The 15,711-nt window shown below is 52.9% G+C and overlaps 1 protein-coding gene across 6 annotated transcripts in view; it reads left to right on the forward strand.

Moving 5' to 3' along the window:
- The window catches only part of P2RY6 (pyrimidinergic receptor P2Y6), a 37,437-nt gene that overhangs the window by 16,576 nt on the left and 5,150 nt on the right, over positions 1–15,711 (forward strand). For 2 of the 6 annotated variants that reach the window (XM_067038855.1, XM_067038852.1), the window contains exons 2-3: positions 9,176–9,306; positions 15,519–15,583. The exons of 1 other annotated variant lie outside the window; for it this stretch is intronic. The gene's annotated coding sequence lies outside the window, so the exon portion shown is untranslated. The remainder of the gene's footprint in view (positions 1–9,175; positions 9,307–15,518; positions 15,584–15,711) is intronic. 3 more of the 6 variants (XM_067038856.1, XM_067038854.1, XM_067038858.1) reach the window with 2 other exon arrangements.

The following is a 15,711-nucleotide window of genomic DNA, read 5'->3' on the forward strand; positions in this document are numbered from 1 at the left end:
GAGAAGGTGAGCCTAAGCAAGCTGGGTCCCAGGCAGGTTGAGCAGAGCAATGGAGGGGCTGGATTTCCCTGCCACTTGAGAACCTCCCTACCCCAGCCCTTACTATAGGAGCTAAGAATATAGACTCTGTATCCATACTGCCTGGGTTCATAGCCCATTAGCCATTCCTTCTACCTGTGCTACCTCAGGCAAGTCAGCTAACCTCTCTGTGCCTTGGTTTCCCCACTTGAGGTATAAAATGAAGATAATACCAGTCTTATCTCACAGGGTCATTATGAGGATTAAATGGAGTATTGTATATCTGGCACCCAGTAAGGGTTCTGTGCTTGTATCATTATTATTATAAGTTTGAGCCTCTTTTCTGACCACATTTGCTGGTACACTGGCTGCTCCAGCTGTGTTCACCATCCTTCAGTGTGCCTCATCCAGCCTCTGCCCTTGCTGTTTCTCTGCCTGAAATGACCTTTGCCTCTTTGCACACTTGGCCATTTCATTGCTACCTCCTCTACCGAGCCTTTCCTGCCTGCAGAGCCATCCTTCCCTATCTAGGCTCCCACAGGGCTCTGGAGCAGGACGTCTGCCTCAGATTGTGGGTCTTCAGATACATGTCCCTTGTCTAGGCTGAGCTCCTGAGGGCAGGACCTGGTCTCCTGTGTCATTGAGTTCCCAGCAGGAGCCTGCCAGCTGCAGTGTGGGGAGAGGGCAATCCAGGGGCAAAAACAGCCCTGACTGGGCCACAAAGGAGAGCACAGCTGGTCTCAGGAAGTGAAAGTAGCTCAGGGCCTAGTGGGTTGCATGTGAGGGGCAGGCCTTACTGCTGAGAACAGAGGGGTCATCAGGGCCCCAGCTTGCCCTAAGCCATAAAATGCTTAGGCAGGGGAGTGAAGAAGTTAGGTTTTTGCTGAGCAAGGACCCCTCTAACTGCAGAAAGGGGATGCATTGCCTGGGGAGATGGAAAACACAGAGCATGAAGTGGCTGCTGACTGGGTTGAGGCAGGGACCACAGGATGAGAGGAGGGGATAGTCTGACAGGTGTAAAGATGGAAAACAAACAGGACTTGGTAATTAATTTGAAGTGGGGCCTCAGGTTTCCCATTGGGGAAATGCGATGAGCACTGACCACTTTAACCAGTTAGTAACCGTCTCTGCTATGCAATCCCATACCCTCCCCACAGTCCATCTCCTCCCCTGGGTAGGGTCCAGGTCAAGCGCAAGGCCAGACGCTGAGGGGGGTTGGTCAGGTCTGCAAGCGCCAGGGACCAGAGCTGGGCATCCTTACCAAGCCCACCCTGGGAGTGCTGGTGGGGCTGAGGCACAGCTCAGCTGAGCTGTGCTGATGGGATCATTTGTCGCCTTAGGCAGGGTGGGGCCTGGGCTCCTCTGGCAAAGGAGGGACCAGCCCAGACCCTCAGTTCCTGGGAGCAGATGGTTCCCCCCTGTTTTGTCCTCCTCAGCCGTGCCTTCCAGAGGCTGGAATGGAAGAGAAGCGCCTTGGCAACGGTGCTGGGCACAAGGGCAGGCCCAGGGCCAGATACTGGTGCTGCAGGCATTCCACCCTCACCAGCTGAGTGTCCTTAGGAGTCATGAATCCAGCTGCCCAGCAGAAGGGCTGAGGCTAGGACCCAGGGATTCTGTCTCCCACACCTGACATCCATCCCAAGACCTGAAGAGCTGTGTTTATCTTGGGAGCCCAATGCCTCTCTTCTCTGGGCCTCAGTTTCCTCAGCTGCCAAATGGGTGTGAAGGAGGAGAGGAGAGAATTCAGGAAGCTCTAAGGCCCCCCTCCCCAGTCTGAGATGGGAGGGCCTACGCGGCCCAGGCAGTTGGAACTATCATCCTTCCAGACTCCTCTGAGTCCCCATCTACAAAAGCCACACCCTTGCTTCCCCTGAAGAGGAGGGTCAGACTAATGCAGCAGGCTTGGGAACAGGTTCAGGGGTAGAGGACCCCTGTAGACTCTACAAGGCTGTAGACCAGCCTTTCGGCTGCTCTGGGCCTTGGATTTTCATCTGTGTTCTGAGGACTGGAATAGGGTATCTCTGAGAACCTGACCCCTCCAATCTGTCTTTCTAGCATGATGGCTGTCAAAGCTGGTGGAGGAGTGTGCAGAGGAGGGGTGAGAGGCTACTGTGAGCCAGGCATTCAAGGCCCCTGATTTGGCCCTACCACCAGCTGGCCCTGCAGCCTCCCTGTCCCAGCCACTTCAGGCTACTGTCTCTGACCTGAACTCTAACCACATCCAATCCATCATCCATCCAGCAGCACAAGGAACCTCCTAAAACTCAACTCTGCTCACCCCTCTGCCCTGCTTTACAGACCATCGAGGGCTCCTTGGCTGACGCCCACAATGCAGAGGCCAAATTTGTAGCCTGGCATTTGAGTGAGGCCTTTTGGGACCTAGCTCTGTTGACCTCTCTGCCTCACCTCCTGCAAACACGAAAACTTGCAGACACCCGTGCCCTCATATCTCCAGCAGGTCTCTCTGTGGGGAACACCCTCCCCTTCTTTGTCCACAGTCCATCAAAGAATCACTTCCTCCAGGGAGCCTTCCTTGATAACGCAGGCAAGAATAGGGGCCTCCTTTGTCTTCCCAGAGACCCCCTCATCTGTCTTTCCCACCAGCTGAGGCTTTTCAAGGACAAGGTCCAAAGCCCAGTGAAGTCCCTGCACATTTTAAGGCTCCCTGCAAATGCATGGGAAATGAATGAATGAGTGAATGAGTGAGTGAGTGAGTGGGTGGGTAAATAAGCAAAGACTGCAAGTGAAGCCATTTCTAAGCTGGTCTGTGATAAAATTATGAGTGATAATAAAAGCCCCACTGAGTAAATACCTGCTTGCACCAGATTCTGGGCTGGGTGTTCTAGATCATTCCTGCATTTGAGCCCCAACAGTACTGTGAGATGGGTATGGCTATCTCTATTTTATAATTAAGGACACTAAAGCTCAGAGAGCTAAAGTCAGTGTTTATAAGCTGCAGAGCCAGGGTGGAAACCAGGTCTGCCAAGTACCAAGATCTGCAGAGAGGGAGCAGTGATGGGTGGCAGAGGGGTGCAGATGCCAGGAATGGACATTTGGCTCTAACTGACCTGGACCCCACCCAGGGGTAAGGGTAGGTTGCGGAGAGTGTATGGGACTGACTTGGAGAATTAGAATTAATGGGCTTGAAGAATTCTGGGTTTTCCAGGGAGCTCTGAGGAGAGACCCATTCGGGAGTGGATCCTTGTATTTTGTATGATCAGGGGTGATGCCAGGGGATAGTTGGGCGAGCTTTGTGCCTCCCACCCTCAGGTTGATCCCACCTACTCCATGATCAACAGCCCATCCTATTCTGTGATACAGACAATTGATGTTTTCTCAAACCAATATCATGAGCTATGCAGAGGTATCAGTCCTCCCACCTACCCCCTCCAGAATCACCCAGTTCCCACCTAAACAGATGTTCTGGAGGTGCCATGCCTATCCCGAGCTCCACCCCAAATTCTCAGCAGAGTTCAGGCCTTTTTCTGGAAGCCACAGAGGTGGCTCCCCTCCCCCAGTCCTGCTTCAGCCTCCGCAGGGGCGACGTCAAACCCAAGTGGCTTGTTTTTTTCCAAAAGGCTATTGTATCAAGGTCACTTCTGAGATTGAGATTTCCTTATGATGGAGCTCAGACAAGTCACAGGCTCCCAGCCTCACCTAGAAAGACAGGGTGCCCACCGCTCTCTCCTGAGCTGGGCCCAAAGACTCCCTGCTCTACCCTGCCCTCAGGTAGGGGTGTGAGAAATGGGGGCAGGGAGGGAGAAAGTAGAGGCAGAGCAGCAAGGACTCTTTCAGAAGCTTGATTGTGAAGGGAGGAAGAAGACACAGCTGGAGAGACACAGGGTCAAGGAAGAGGTGCTGCTAAGGTGAGAGGTGAGGATGGAAAGTGTTGTGGGCTGAGGGGTGGAGCTAGCAGGGGGTGGGGATCCGCACAGAAGGAGGTGGCCTGAGGCATAGGAGGAATGAGGAGAGAGGGAAGCAGGCTTGGATTTATTTAGGTGGCCAGGAAGTTGAAGGGGGGGCCCCTCGGAAAGGCCTTCCTTTGCTCTGAAGTATGAGTTGAGGGCTATTGGGATTGAGGGTAGGCCTTACAAGAAAGATGGGGCAAAGTCTTGGGCACGAAGGGAGAGAGGCCGCTCTGGGACAGGTGAAAGTTTGGGAGCCCAGCCAAGTGGGGTGGCAACCAGTTTGTGGGGCCTCAGGGCCCTGGGCTGAATCACATTCCTCCATCACACTCAGCTCCACAGTGCAGGGCTGAGCAGGCTGCTGGTACCAGGAATGAGGGATACAAATGAATGAGCTGTGTTCTCAGGAGTCTGGGGTTCTGGGGTGGAGATCCAGGCGGGCAAAGGAAGGGAGAGGGGCCAAGAAGATGCTGGCCCAGGGTGCTGGAGGCCTCCAAATCAGAGGCCCTGGTGCAAAGGGAGTGATGGTGTGCAGGCTTGGAGGCTGGAGGCTCTTGGGGGAAAGCAGGGCCAGTGTAGGGGTTTGGGGAGATGGAGACCTTGGACAGTCCAGGCCATGCCCTGTTCACCCTTCTCAGCTGGGACTGCTCACAGCCTGAATCTCACACACATAGCCAGTTAAAGGCAGCCCCACAGGTCTCTATTGGCCCTAATCCCCAATAAACACATGCTGCAAGTACCAGCTGCAGCTTGCAATAAAACAAGTCCCCAACGCCCCCAGTCAGATTTCTGTTCCTATATCTTCTCTGTTCTCGAGCTATCCCTAGAAATTCATCTATCCATCCATCCATCCATCCATCCATCCATCCATCCATCCATCCATCCATCCAACAAATACTTTATAGAGTACCTACTATGTGTCAGGTACCATCCTAGGCACTGGGGATGCAGTAGTGAAGAAAACATGAAAAGCCCTGCCCTGGTGAAGTTTATGTTCTGGTGGGAGGAGATAGACAATAAGCAAACAAATAAAATAATACATTTAAATATGGTACATGCTTCCCTGTCCAATAAACCATTTATGTCTCTAAAAAGAAAGAAAATAAAAAGATGATACATGCTAAGGAGAAAAATACAGCAGAGGCAGAGGCGTGTGTGTGTCAGTGGGAGGTTGCAATTTTCACTAGAGTGGAGGGGGAGGGCCTCACCTAGAAGATGTTGTTTGAGTGACCACCTGAAGGAGATGAGGTCTGTCCTGTGTTTTTCATACACACTCCACACACAAAAACGTGCTCCGTGGCAGGACCCCCTGTGCCACCCGCTGACCCCTCCACATGACACCCTGAGCCTGGCAGCTGCCCTGACTTTGATCTCTTCCCCCCAGGCCACCTCTCAGATGCCCACAAAGCGCTGCTCCTCCCACACTGGGTTGGCCACACATGGGGCCCCAGAGCCACATGGCTGACATCTGAAGGTGAGGGAAGAGGCCATGCCCCGCTCACAGCCCCCAGGCAGGGAATGAGACAGGACGGAGGAAAAGGGCTTTGTCCTCAGGTTTGGAAATGGTTATGGCCTCCTGGCCTCATGCCTGGTTTGTGGGCTCCACTACTAGGTTCCCTGGGCCTGGGCGTGAGCACTGGACTTGCTCATGGGAATGAAGACCAGCTGGTGAATGGGACAGTCTCTGCAGGATGTCCTAGGGTGTTGAGGACAGCCAAGCTCTGGGGCCCCAGAGGCAGGTTAGACTGCAGAAGAGAAGCAGTGACGGGGCAGCTCTCAGGGCTTGGTGTGGCAAAGCATATGTCTCACTGAGCTTTCTCAAGGTGGAATTCAGTGGCCTGGGAGAGAAGGGGTGAGCTCCCTGTCATGGGAAATATGTGAGCAGGGGCCAGACAAGCCTATCAAAGAGGCTTCAGGGAGCCTCCCTTCTCTGAGGAGTTGTGGAGAGCTCTGGGTCAGATGCTCTTAAGGCCTCTCTGGCCCGAGGGTCCAGAACTCAGAGCCTTGTCATTGACCCCTGGGCTCTGAGGTCCAGTTGAGTCTCGTGTGTCTGCCAGGTGGGCTCAGCTACCAGAGATGGTTGGAGCAGGGTGAAGGCAGAGGGCTGCCTTTTGTGGGCAGTGAGGGGTCTTCTGAGGTTTTTCTCTGCACCTAAACCTTGCCTGTGAGAGCTGTGGACATAGTTGCCTACCTTTGGGGCTTCAGTGTCTGTCTGTGAAATGGGTAGGACCATAATCCACAGTAAACACTCAGGCAGTGTTGGTGGTCTGCCCTTTCTAAGGGTCAGGGGCTCGGGGACACAAGAAGTCTCAGAGGTGCTATTCCTGTAGCCATGACCTTCATTCCCCCTGACGCGTATTCTATGTCATCAGCCAAGCCAAAATTTTGATTTGCTTTATTTTATTTTATTTTGCCACGCAGCACCAAGGACAGAGCCCTAAGGCTCATCTTTACAGGCTGGGTCCACTCATTCAACATTTCCCAGTGTCTCTTGGGAGCTGGAGCCTGTGCTGGTCTCTGGGACCACAAAGGGAAAGCAGACCTTGTCCCAAATTCCTAACAAAGAGAAAGGAGGGAGTCTGGCTGACATTGCCCCTTGGGATGTTCTTTTCTGCCCTGACTCCCAGTCCCCATTCCTTTGTCCTGTCTCAGGCCACTCTGTTCCCGAGACACAGGGTGGCGTGGTAGATTTACTGTACTTTGGGGAAGCTCCTGATCTCTCTGGCCTCCATTTTCCTGTAGGGAAATGTCATCTCTCTTCCTGAGCATGGACTTTATCATTATTCAGAGCCATGTCTTAGTCCTGGCTCACCGCTGACTCACTGTGTCACCTTGGGCAACACACCAGCCTTCTCGAAGCCCGTTTCCTTGTCTGTAAAATGGGGATAAACAGGCCACCACACAGGGCTAAGAGTGAAAGAGATCCTGCCGCAAAAGCACTTAGCTCAGTGGATGACACTTGCTGGGTAGCCAAGAAACTGTAGCAGTGAAGTTGTTCAGAAAAAATGAGGCTTGTGGAGGTGAAATGACTGCCCCAGGATCACACAGCAAGTGGGTGATGAATCTAGGACTAGACCCTGGATTTCTAGCTTTCTAGTTTCCTTCTCAGGAGCTACTGGGATGACACAGTGGTTACCCTGGAAGCTGATGGAAGAGGGGCTTTCCCCATGGAAAGTGAATTGGGGAGCTTCCCTGGCTGCCCCATGGAAGCCAGGCTTGACCTGACAGTCCCTCAGTCCCTATCTGCCCCTCTGCTGGTGACCTCCAGGTTCGTTGCCAGTTCCAGCCTCCACTGCATGGATATTAGGGTTCTGAGGCCAAAGCTGTAAAGATGGGCTGTTGAAAAAGGAAAGGGGAGGAATGGGGGCACAGGACTATAGGCAGGACTCCTGATTTCAAGTGACAATCCTAGGCCACACAGATTGAGGCAAAAAGGGAATTTGTTAGCTCATGCCTTCAAAAAGTCCAGTGAAAGGTAAAGCTTCAGGTATAGCCGGAAACAGGTGCTCAATAGTGTTCTCAGGAACCTGTGTGTTCCCACCTCTCAACTCTGCCATCCCATGGCTTTATTTTGGACAGTCTCCTCCCTGGTGGTAGTATCTTCAGTTCGCAGGACAGTTAGCCTGGCTGCAGCAGCTCCAGACTTACATCCTACCAGTTTTGCAAACTCAGTGGGAAACCTGTCTCCTTCCCAGTGTTCCAACAAAAGCTCCAGAATTTGAGGCACCCAGTGAAGGCTGCCCATCCACCCCTGAGCCAGTTACAGGGCCTGAGGAGCCCACTCTTGTCTCATTGGCAGATCTAGGTCACCACAGGCCTACCACTCCCAGATCCTCAAGACTCCAGGAGAGGAACTTCCCTGGCGTTCAGGTGGTTAAGGCTCTGTGCTTCCACTGCAGGGGGAGCAGGTTCGATCCCTGGTCAGGTCGGGGAACTAAGATCCCATATGCCATGCAGCATGGCAAAATATATTTTAAAAGAAAGACTCCAGGAGAGGAAGGAAGGGAGGCCATCATCATGAAGGAGGTCTGGGAATTGGGTGGGAGAAATGACAGAGGAACAATGATGGCCTGCAGGACAGGACAGACAACTGGACCCAGGCCATCTCTTCCCCAGCGGACTGGAGCCTGGTTATCTGGGAGGATCGGCGGGTTTTGAAGGCACCAATGGAGGCTGTCAGCCAACTGTACTCCTTGCAGCTAAACAGCAGGGTCTTTCTTGAAGGGGGATCCAAGTGGCACACCTCCATGGGGAGATTTTAAAAATGGGACAGCCTGGGGGTCCAGGCAAGGAACCCTCTCGCACTAGCTCCAGGGAAGGGGGTTTATTGAAAGGTCCTGCTATCTCCCAGGACCCTGGGCGGGAGGTGCTACAGCCCCATGGGCATGGACTTGGAAAGCTGGCCATTGTGGACTCTCTTCCTGACAGGGGCTCCCCTGTCACAGCTGTTCTCTGGGCCCCTGTGCTCTGTCCCACAGTTCCTCACCCTGAGGCTCACCTGTGACTTCTCAGCCCTGTGCCCACCAGGTCACCGTGATCTCAGACCTCCTTATACACATGCCTAAGAGAGAACCTCTTGCTAACTTTGCCAGGCCTCAGCTTCCTCATCTGCAAAGTGGGAATGGTAACTGTGAAGAGTAAAGGAGATATGGCATGTGAAGTATTTTTTAAAAGTAAATTTATTTATTTATTTTTATTTTTGGCTGCACTGGGTCTTTGTCACTGTGCGCAGGCTTTCTCTAGTCGCAGCAAGTGGGGGCTACTCTTTATTGTGGTGCGTGGGCTTCTCATTGTGGTTGCTTCTCTTGTTGCAGAGCATGGGCTCTAGGCATGCGGGCTTCAGTAGTTGTGGCACATGGACTTAGTAGTTGTGGCTCGCAGGCTCTAGAGCGTAGGCTCAGTAGTTGTGGGGCATGGGCTTAGTTGCTCCGCAGCATGTGGGATCTTCCCGGACCAGGGCTCAAACACGTGTCCCCTGCATTGGCAGGTGGATGCTTAACCACTGTGCCACCAGGGAAGTCCCCATGTGAAGTATTTTTGCACAATAAAAACATCTGTCCAGATTGTGGTGGGGATTACATGAGCTCACGGATGGACAACTGGGGCCTGTGCATAGTAGAGCCTCAGGAGATGCAATTTTCCTCTTTGCTCAACCTGTGGAGGCCAGAGAAAAACTATGAGAAGCAACCTCAACCCCCAAATTCCCTAAGGCTGCAGCTTCCCCTTCCTTGTACTCAAAATGACTGTTTCAGTTCCAGCTTGAACTCCTTCCTGTTGAGCAGAAGGCGAAAAGGGGAAGTGGAAAAAGAAAAGAGAAATCAAGTTTCCCTGTGCCCTCCTCCTGCCAAGTTTGCCTGCTTTAGTGGCCAGCCTGACATCACAGGTGAGACCAAAACTCCTCCAGGAGTTCCCTGGGTGCTGCCCTGGGGCACCCTGTTCCCTGGGTGCCTGGGAGGCACTGGTCTCAGGAATCTATCCATTTATCTGGTGGCACCTCAGGCTCAGAGAGGGTAGGTGGCTCACCCTGGATCACACAGCAAGTTGGTGATGGATCCCAGACTGTGTGACTCCTCAGAGGAAGGAAGCTGGGTCTTGATCTCTGTCATCCTGTGCCCTTGCTGCTAAGCTTAGAAGCAAGGGGGTTTCCAGGTCTTGTTACCCAGAAGGCAGGCAGGCCAAGGTTAGGAGGTCTCTTCCCATGGCCAGCCTGGTCTGAGCTGGTTCCTGGCTAGCTGGCAGGCGATGACTCAGACTTCCAGCTCCTGCCTCTGGTAGCCAGGCCTCCTCATCCCTTCCAGATAAGAGGGCCTTGGGGTGGGTTTTGGGATGGGGTAAGGCTGCAGAGTCATCTAAAGGGGTATGCTGAGACCACAGGATCCAAGCAGCCCAAGGAGCTTCAACCCCTATCAGTTCTTCCTTACGTCTAAACTTAATTGCTTCTGCTATAGGCAGAAACCAACCCTATGCGCTGTTGCCTGAATTGAAAAAAGGAAATGGCAGAGGTTGTCCTCTCTGTGGGGTAAGGGATTTCAGTGTTTCCACTGAAGGTGTGCCTGGAGTGGAGATGGACTGTGAAAGCTTGGTGTCAGGGAGACACTCCCCAGGACTCTTCCTCAGCCAGATAGGGCTCAGCACTGGCCCTGCACCCTGCCAATGTCCCCAGTGGCTCCTGAGAGCCCAGGTGAGGGATCTGAGAACAAGGCTTGAGTTTATCCAGGCATAAATGGGAGAAAGGCTCTGGAGTGGGTCAGGAGGAACTGAGGTTGGGAACCCATCCCTGAGGTTGCTCAGTGCCAGCCACAGAGGGGAGGACCCTGCGGTGTGGAGACCTGCTCCCAGCCCTCATCTTAGGGCTGGGGTCTGAAGGCGCGAGGCTGGCCATCCTGGGCAATCTCCTGGCGCCATCTCATGGCCAAAGGCCCTGAGTGCAGGGAAGACACTCCCCGGGGAATTCTCTGGCTTGACCATCTAAGCATGGACTTTGGGGCAACAATGGGAAAGGTGGCTGTAGAGTGAGGAAGACCTTGTTGAAATGCCACCAGTCGTGCACACCTTGGGAAACTCACTAGCCTTCCTTCCTTGATAAAATGGAGAGAATAATCTCAACCACTACCAGCCCAGAACTGCAGATAAAACATCCGGCACAGGGAAGGTACTTAAATGAATGACACCTGGTGCTGAGGACTCAGAAATCAGTGGAGATTGGGGCGGACTGAGGGAGCCCAAAGCTGGGCCTGGAATTGATTCATTCAGTTAACAAATGTCTGGGAATTCCCTGATCGTCTAGTGGTTAGGACTCTGCACTTTCACTGCCTAAGGGCCCGGGTTCAATCCCTGATCCCGCAAGCCGTGTGGTGCGGCAAACAACAACAACAACAAAATATTTATTGTGTGCCAGGGCCGCTCACATACATGGTTTCAGTTCATTCTTACAACAGCCTATGTAGTAGGGTACCAATGATCACTCTCATTTTACAGATTAGAAAACTACAAGGAAGGATAAGTGAGATTATTTAGAGAAGGTGAGGGAGAGCATCCCAGGCAGAGGAAAGAGCATGTGATAGGTCCAGGGGCTGGAAAGCCTGGCAGGGAAGGCTGAGGCTGGGCTGGGAGCCCTGGCAGGCTTGGGAGCAAAGCAGTGGCACCTGGGCTCTGCTTGAGGTTTTATGACAGGCCACCCCCGTCAGGCTTCCCATCTTGTCCCCTCTTCGCACAACTCATCCCATGCTCTGGCTGCAATATTTATTCTTCATTTCTCGCACAGGGTAGATTCATTCCCGACCTCTGTGCCTCCTGCCTGGGATGCCCTCTTCATTCTTTTTATGTGTCCAAGTCACCCCAGCCCTTTAAAGCCCAGCAGCAGACATGACTTCTCCAGGAGCCCTTCCAGGTGTACCCATGACCCCTAAGACCTGAGCTCTCCCTTCAGGGTCCCATCCAGATGGCAGGAACGGAGACCCAAGCCCTACGCTGGGGCTGACCTCTTCAGCAAGTCCTCGGACCTGCTCCCATTCTTGGGACAGACATCCTGGGGGGGGGGGTGACCACAGGAGGTTGTCCTGGGAACCCAGCAGAGAACTGGCTGCTGGGCTGAAGCCCAGGCCTCCTTGCCCTCCTGAGCCCTAGCACAGCGCAAATCAGACCAGGAGGTCCACACTCTCAGCAGGCACAAGCTACCACCTAGCACAGACTTGAATAAGCAGTAGGTGATCAATCCATGCACAACTGACCAAGTGCTTACCAGCAGTTCAAACCTGAATTTTCCCGCCTCGGTTCCTCAATCCCCTTGCCTGTAAAATGAGTTTGGGGGTGAGATTGGTGCTTATACCTTACAAGGTAAAAAGAGCCCTCCCTCCCTTTGGCAGGTCACCCTCACAACATACTGGTGGCCAGTATGACCACATTGTCCTGAGGAGGCTCAGAGAGGGGAAGGGGCTTGTCCAGAGTCACAAAGTGAGTAGGTACCAAGGTAGAACAAGAACCTAGGCCTCAAACTCCCTGGGCAGTGATCTTTTCCTGTACCATTCTGTCCCTATTTGCCTCAGCTACTCCAAATGAAAGCCCACCTCCTCCAGGTCACTCCCTGAATACCATCTCCACCACTGGAGCTGTTCCCCTTGGGACAGCAAGGAGCCACATCTCCTCCTCTGGTTGTCCTAACAGCTCTGAGTCCTGGTTCGGTGGTGAGGAGGGGCCTGGGAAGGGCTTGGCACAGGCAGGGAGAATGCACCCAGGTGAGTTCTCAGGCATCACCTCTATCCCCACAACCCACGCCCCTTACTCCCAGGGAGCTCTGGGCCTGCAGTGTCCAAGGGAACAGTGACTGCTAAATGGGGAAATGTGGGAAGATCGGGCTTGTGGAAAAAAAGGAGAGAGAGAAGAAGGGAGGGAGAAGGTGGCTGAATAAGTGAGTGCATAAGTGGATTGCCACAGAGAGGGATGGACAGGTCGGTGAACGAGCTATTGAGTGGATGAAGAAAGGAGGGATGGATGGAGGAGTGACTAGGAAAACGGCTCTGGGTATTATAGCTAAACAGAGACCAACAGTTCTTTAATCACCAAACTACCCATTTGACAGATGGGTAGACTGAGAGAGGGCTGATGAGAAAGGAAGCTGCTGGGTCTGTGGGGCTGGCCTTAGGCCAGCAGCCTCTCCTCTCTCTGCCTCCTCATCACCCTCTTTCTTCTGCTGGGGTGGGGAGTTTTCCAGGAAGGAGAAAGGAAGCTGCTGGGCCTGTGGAGCTGGCCTTAGACCAGGAGCCTCTGGTCCTCCGCCACCTCTCTCTGCCTTCTCATCACCCGCTTTCTTCTGCTGGGGTGGGGAAGTTTCCAGGAAGGATATCTTTTCTCGGACTCCTCACTCCTTAGATTCAGTTTCCGCCAGGCTTTGATGTTGAGTGTGATGGGGAGGGGGAGGCCCCCACAGGGACTATTTCAATCCGAGACAGCCCTGCTGGGAAACAGAGGAAGCTGCCCTGTCAGAGGTGTTACAGCCTGGGCTCAGGGCATGTCTGGCCTCCCCTTGATCCAACACACTTGGGGCCGCCAAGGTGCTTCAGGGACAGGAGGCTTCATGTAAGTGTTGGCACATCTCGGGGGCCGTGGGCCAGAGTGGGGAGGAGAGGGGGGCAGGCAGGCTGGGTCCAGCACTGACCTAAAGGAGGTCCACTGATTTGGGGGGTGGGCAGAGAGGAAGGGACTCCACCCAACTGGGGGATCAGAAAAGACAGAAGTAAGATTAGATCTGGAGCTTGATGGACACTTAGGGTTTTGACAAACAGAAATGGGTTAAATGGCATTTTGTGTGACAGGAACAGCAAAAATGGGGAAGCTCGGGCTTCCCTGGCGGCGCAGTGGTTGAGAGTCCGCCTGCCGATGCAGGGGACACGGGTTTGTGCCCCGGTCCGGGAAGATCCCACATGCCGCGGAGCGACTGGGCCCGTGAGCCATGGCCGCTGGGCCTGCGCATCGGGAGCCTGTGCTCCGCAACAGGAGAGGCCACAGCAGTGAGGGGCCCGCGTACCGCAAAAAAAAAATGGGGAAGCCCAAGAGGAAGTCTGGATCTCTGGCTATGAATGGCCGTGTGGCAGTCTCGGTGTCTTGAGAACAGTGTGGCAACAGAGGAAGGGGCAGAGTGAAGTACCTCATCTGGGGTACTTCAGATGAGGCTGGAGGGTTCGGCAGGGAGCTTGACTGTCAGGACAAGAGTTTGAGCTTTTCTTCAAAGGGCAGAGGGATACAGGGAAGGATGTAGTCAGAGCCACACCTGCTGGAAAGCCCTCCACCGCAGGCAGAGCAGCTGGAGCCCAGGGAGAGGCTGGGGTCTGAGCTGCTCCGGGGCCCAGGGCCCAGGAGTGGGTGACAGGTGTGAGAACTCGAAGGAGTCAACGTCAGCTGCTGCCCAGAGGCAGGGACCACGCGAGCCCTCCCTGGGACCAGCTCTTGCCGGGAAGTGGGAGAACAACTCACCACTCCTAGGTCCTCAGAAGGCGGGTGGATCAGGAAGCCAGTGTGACCTTTCCTGGAGCAGACCTGAAGGCTTGCCTGGATCCCCTAGAGCAGCCCCTGCCTCCTTCCGAGAGGACCACTCTCGCCAGTGAGTGCGAGGCAGAAAACACCTGGAAACTGCAGTCACCTGAGGCAGAGGGCCCTCTATCGGGGTGGTGTCCAAGGGCGACAGACCTCCCCAAAGAGGGGAGGCGTAGCACAGTTCCTTCTACCTGCTCTCCCTCCTCACCATAACCTTCTGTCCTAGCGTGCTGCTCTCCTCTCAGGCCCTGCCTGCACCCTCTTCCTCCCCACCTGGGGACACCCCAGGGGGCCTCACACCCCTCTCCATCCATGGAAATCTTCCTCAACCACCAGGGACTTGCTCCATTCTTCATCCTCCTCTGAAAAGTTTCTTCCATCCTGTGGCTCACACTGGTCTCCCTCCTCAGACTAGCATATGTATATGAATATGTGTATGTGTATGTGTATGCATATATCTGTATATGTATCTATTTACATCTACATCTGTACACTGTGCCACATGCAGTGAGCAAGCAGTAAGTACCCATTAAATGTCTGGCATGTGAAAACAAAGAATGAATGCATGAATGAAAGAATGGCTGGAACAAACAAATGAAGAGATGAATGAATGAACTTTCTCTTGCCTGTACTAATCTTGTCTTCTTGGTGACAATGGGGGGACTGCCGTGCTTCCTCCGCTGGCCTCTACCTCATGCTTAACTGCTTAGCTGGGTGCCCAGCACTCCTAGCACATGGACTGTAGCCCCAGGAAGAATCTTTGATAATTAAAGGTGATGTAGCATGTGGGTTACAGACTAGAGAATCCAAACATCATCATTTTGCAGTTGCCCCGAATCTGGGTAAAACATTTTCATCAGAATCAAATTTTAAGTTGGGAGAAATTAGTTTGAGGAGTTATGTTTTGCTCTAATTAACTTTTTAAAATCTCATAACTTTATTTAGCAGGTATATTCACATTAAGAATAGCTCACCTTGTACCATGGGGTAAGGGGTGGGGGAGGAATAAATTGGGAGATTGGGATTGACATATACACACTACTATATGTAAAATAGATAACTAATAAGAACCTACTGTATAGCACAGGGAACTCTACTCAATACTCTGTAATGGCCTATATGGGAATAGAATCTAAAAAAAGAGTGGATATATGTATATGTACAACTGATTCGCTTTGCTGTACCCCTGAAACTAACACAACATTGTAAATCAACTATACTCCAATTAAAAAAAAGAAAAAACGAATAGCTCACCTTGCCCTGTGCTAGGCACTGATCCTCACAACAACCCTATGAGGCAGGTACTATATTATCCCCTTTTATAGATGTGGAAGCCGAGCACGGGGGTTCAGTAATGGGCCTAAGGTCTCACAGCTTACATGTGGCAGAGCTGGGATTTGAACATGGGCATCTGGACCAGAGCCCTCATACTCAGCTTCAACCCTCTGTCACCTTCTGAGTGCATTTGCAGGACTTCATGTTTTTTTCTGGGCCTCAGTTTTTCCCATCTGTAAAATAGGGAGAGGGGGTGATTTGACTCACTATCCCAATGGCTTTCCCTTACAGGACCATTGGATTTAAGTTGTGAATTCTCTCTGGACACCAGTAAATATGGAAATGCCAGTTGGGAGGTGAGTATCAATAAGTCAGACTGATCCCACCAGGGAAACTCTTGAGGCATTTGAGCTGCTGGCTCCCCAAAAACTTAGCTTGAAGGGATGAGTGAACAGATAAGGTGTAAGATACAATGGCATGGCAT

This window comes from Kogia breviceps, chromosome 7, assembly GCF_026419965.1.
Source record: "Kogia breviceps isolate mKogBre1 chromosome 7, mKogBre1 haplotype 1, whole genome shotgun sequence".
NCBI lineage: Eukaryota > Metazoa > Chordata > Mammalia > Artiodactyla > Physeteridae > Kogia > Kogia breviceps.